The sequence below is a fragment of the Berghia stephanieae genome, chromosome 8 (assembly GCF_034508935.2).
Source record: "Berghia stephanieae isolate SIO BIC M18660-M18661 chromosome 8, UCSD_Bste_1.3, whole genome shotgun sequence".
Classification (NCBI taxonomy): Eukaryota; Metazoa; Mollusca; class Gastropoda; order Nudibranchia; family Aeolidiidae; genus Berghia; species Berghia stephanieae.
In genome coordinates, this window is record NC_088367.1 from 30142177 (window position 1) to 30147176 (window position 5000).

At 36.6% G+C, this 5000-nt stretch overlaps 1 protein-coding gene across 1 annotated transcript in view; it reads right to left on the minus strand.

The window, feature by feature from the left end:
- The window catches only part of LOC144978490 (uncharacterized), a 129913-nt gene extending 125102 nt beyond the window's left edge, over positions 1-4811 (minus strand). Inside the window, exon 1 of the mRNA XM_078924647.1 lies at positions 4547-4811. The gene's annotated coding sequence lies outside the window, so the exon portion shown is untranslated. The remainder of the gene's footprint in view (positions 1-4546) is intronic.
- Between the last annotated feature and the right edge of the window lie 189 nt (positions 4812-5000).

Here is a 5000-nt window from a genome sequence, read left to right on the forward strand (position 1 = left end):
ACTTGGAGACAACTGAAACACCACTTAGAACTTTTAAAAGAAAATGGGGATGCATGCACTTTTAGAGAAGTGATCACAAAAATTTGATTCAATTTAATTGCTTTATGGTTAGTGTTTTATGAATGAAGTGAAACAGGAAAAGGGTTCTTTCTTGGGATTTTAATTCCTGCATCAAATGTGTTCTTTATCATTTACCTAACAGTTCTTTTAAAGTGATTAAAAACATAAAGATCAATACATGCGACTTGTTTAGAAATGAAATTTGGAAGATTTACCAAAATTCTGCAACAAACTGAATGGGTTTTTTTCAAACCCTGTACTTTTATGAATTAATACGAAAGGTGAGAGAATGAATAAAAAATTTCTCACCCTCTTCCATGAAATCTTCATGCTCCTTACATTTAATCAACTAATTCTTGTGACATAAAAACTGAAAGAGTCACATCACTCTCAATATTCTTTACATGAAAACACCTGAAATCATCATCATGTAAATGACGGGAAAAAATCGTAGTATGAAGGAAGAGTTATGGTGGAAAAAGCAAATTTTTAAAAAATGCGAAACCTACACTAACCTGTATAAAATAAAGTTTATTTTAGAAATGAAAGGACAAATCTTGATAACACTGGGAGATGAAATGTGCATCCATAATAAAATATATAGCCTAGTCATGACTACCACATGATCTCTCGTGGCCATAACATTTTTTAAATATCAAAATGTCCATAAAATGTGAAATTTCAATTTGTTACTTTTTCTGGATGGCTAGGATTCTATGTGGTACTCCCGCTCAGGTCTAGTTCACATATGGCTCCTTGTGTGTGCTAGTATGGCACCACCATCTCCGGGGCAACAACTTTGACTAGTTAGCAAAACTATGTCGACGAAATCAAAACAAGGAAAGTCTCCAAAGTATACACCTGCTGGCGGAAAAGGCGGAAGATCAATGAATCAGGACAACGGTTTGAAAGTCGAGAGGTGGAAAGGCATCATTTTTTGCCTGGGGCGCATCAGAGACTGAATTGATAAGCGGCCATAACCGTCTGGAAGGCAATGGCAAACCACCGACGTATTTCTTGCAACAAAACCTGCACATGAAGATGACAAATACAAGAATAAAAGAACCCAACCAAGCTGGGCCCCCCAGAGCTGCCAGGGTTAAATTTCCTGAGGAAGGAAGTTTCCAAACAGGAAGAACATCAGGATATGAAGTACCCAGCCTAAACCTGCAGGGGAGGTTGACATCTGATGCGGGTGAGCCAAACTGTTCTGTTGAGGCTTCGTTTGGAATGGATGGAAAAGCGGAAAAAGGAAAAAGATGAGAATGGAGAAAGAAAAAGAAAAAAAATAAATGGAAAAAAAGCTCCATCACAGTGGACACATGGAATATATCCAAACATAACTAAAACAAGGAAAACTCCATCTGCTAATGAAAGAATTCGAACATCAAGGCATCAATATCACAGGACTATGTAAATGCAAATGGAGGGGCAGTGGACATTTCAACCATGAAGAACATCTTGTCATATACAGCAGGGGAAACAAGGGACAGGCAGGAGTTTCTATAATCCTTGACTGTCAAGCTAAAAAGAGTCTGATAAGCTACAATCCTGTATCCGAAAGAGTACTTGTTATTCACCTGGATACGAAACCAGTAACAACTACCATCATAATGGTCTATGTTCCAACGTCAACACACAGTGAGGAAGAAATTGAAATTTTCTATGACTATCTACAATCAGTAAAAGAAGAAGTAAAACCTCGAGATGCCCTCATATCATGGGTGATTTTAACGCAAAAGTTGACAAGGGTGCCAACAAGGACAGGGGATGAGGCCCACACGATCTAGGTACAAAATTGATTCTCACTTTCACTCACACAAACCGATGATCCTATGATTATGATTCTCAACACTTGCAAACATCACGATAGAAGGAAATACACCAGGACCTCACCGAATGGACTCACAAAGAACCAGACTGATTATATACTAACCAATAAAAGGTGGTTTATAAATTTTTCTGCTTGCACAACAAAATCAGGGGCAAACTGTGACACCGACCATATCCTTTTGACAGCAAAATTTAAGATGAGAGGTTTTAGACAGAAAAGCAGAAGCGCAGGTGATCCCATATGACACCAACAAAAGCCAGATTTGTTGCCGAAACCGAAAACAGATTTGAGGCCCTCCGCGACATCCAAGATGAACTAAACGCCATAAAATCTATGGATAGAATATGAGGAATATATATCATGACACAGCAGACTTTATCCTTGAAAGAAAAAGACAAATCCGTGGATAAGTGAAGGAACTATCAATCCGGCTAACAGTAAAAGAGAAGCTAGAGAATTAAAGGACAAACGGAAAAATACAAAAAACTGAAAGGTCATGTCAATGTCAAAAAGCAAATCAAAGAAGATAAACAAGCCTGGCTGAAAAGGGAATGTTGCAACATACATTTATTTGACTGATGATGTCAAAGGAAATGTATGAAAAAAAAATCAATACAATGAAACTAAATCACTTCAAGCCTAATCAGTTGGCAATAATAGACTCACAAGGACATACTTTAAGATATCCTGAACAAATCATGATGCGATGGAAGGAGTAAGGAGAACAACTCTTCAAATCACAGCAAGCGAAGGACATAAACTTTTTAAAAAACATAAAAGCAAAAGAGTCAGCACCAATGATACACAAAATAGAAAAGGCTATATCAAAACTAAAGAATGAGAATGGTAAATCTCCGGGACTTTAATTATTTTCTGTCCAACTGTTAAACAACACAATTAACATAAAAAAGGTAACGAATGGGTGAGTTTTTATGAGAATTTGCATCAATTGATGACTTCAACTTTTCGATTAAACTCAAATAAAAAAATTCTACTAACGCTAAGACAATTCTTGAAGTTATAGCTTACACAAGATTTTTCTTTAACGGAAATGTTTCTAAGAATGAAGAAAAATATCTTCCTTCCAAATATATGACATTAAATAATTTAACTATAACTATTACTATTGCAAACGACTTAAATTCAAATCCTTTATATATAATCTGATGAACAAGTTATATTATATTTTTGCCACCAGACTGATCCAAGATACAAAAATCTTAACAGTATGTTGATGATCATTTTAACAAGGAAAAACTTTAAATACAGCGATGATGATGATGATTTTTTTTTTCTAAGGGGGGGGGGGGGGGGGGGGGGGGGGGGGGAGGGGATCCTGTAAAATAGGATTATTCCATTTATACTATACAGAGTTGTTTCATTGAAGCAAGGCAGAATGATATCACTGTATTCATATCAGGCCAACCAAGTTGGGTCACGTCAAAAGACATTTAACTTCCAACTCTGAATGGCTTTGTTTCTGAAAAAATCCTAATAATCTTCTAATATTCAATGAGTTAAATATTGTAGGGCCTAATTCTAATTCTAATGATAATGAAAGGTAAAACCTGATAATCATTGTGCTTAAAAAGAGGAGTTAAATAAAGTGGGTTATCTCTCTAATCGCGATATCAAGCACAGTGCTAAGTGTTGTGCAAATAACGCGATATCATGTCACTTCTAAAGGAAAGAAATCATCTAATAAAATTAGTGGCAAGGCAAATCACTTCAGTCAAAAAAAAAAATAATAAAGTTAAAAAAAAAAAAACGAGTTTCACCTTACAGTGAGTGTGAGTGTATTGGCGGCCACTGGACTGGAGTTATCAAAGTGCCTACTTCAGTAGACTTACGAAAATATCGGTGCTTGTGGTGCAGTGCAGATAATGTTCCTTGCCCTGAGTAGTATTAGCATAAGTATGGTCTTGCACATTGCAGGATATGCTGTGTGTAGCGCAAATAATAATGTAACACTATATCTATATCGCACAAGTTGGGCAATACCTAACGACTTTCTTATTTCTCGTTATTGTCACTTCCTATTCCTACGTCGTCTGCTAAGGCTAAGACTCAGTATGAGTATGTATAAATTATAAAACGTGAATGAGTGGAGGTAAGGGGTCTTGGTGGGACTCGCTGGGAGTACCTTTATGACTTTATGAGTCTAATAAATGAAATGAAATTGATTTTTTTTTTTTTTTCGTTTTTTTCTTTTGGGGGGGGGGGGGTCTTTTTTTTTTGGTGGGGGGGGGGGGGGGGGGAACTTACTGAACACTACACTGCTGCAGCTCTGCAACTGCATAAATGTTCAAAGTCTAAGACTAAGACTAAGAAGTAGAGGCAGATGAGAGAGGAAGGAGAGACAGAGAGATAGAGAGAGGGAGGGAGAGAGAGAGACACACAGAGAGACAGAGAGAGAGAGAGAGAGAGAGAGAGAGAGAGAGAGAGAGAGAGAGAGAGAGAGAGAGAGAGAGAGATGACCGAGATGGCGCTTCACAGGTTACCGCGAATGATAACCATCAATCATTGAAAAAAGAAATTAAATAATGATCTGGCCTCTGCTGGCTATGATTCTGGAGTCTGAGACTGAGAGTGGTGCACTGGAATCGGCGGATAATACAAAGAAATTTAACATCCAACATCTATATCGCTTACCTTAACTCCAAGATAAATATCCAATTTTATATGAAAAGTTAAAATATACAATCCAATATATCTTTTCACATTCACAACAAAATACCACCACCATCACTCAGGATTATCAGAAGTGGGCTGGAACCAGTCGCCATTTTGGCTTTACCAAGAGTAATGGCTGCGGACTTGCAATAATAATAATGTTTACCAAATAATTGTTTTGGAAAATTTTATTATTTATAAAATTATTTAGAATGTGCATCGTTAATTTTGAAATGTTGCACATGAAAAAGTATAGCAAGTTCGCCGTTTATGAATTATTCAATTTATTATTCTCCCCCGGGAATGTGTTAGTCTAAGTGTAGAAACAGAAGTCAAACTTTAACATCAGTGCGCTCTCCATAATATAATGATGTTTTGCGTCACATCATCATTTTGTTTTTGTTTTTTTATTCAACTTAATCTACTTCTTCTT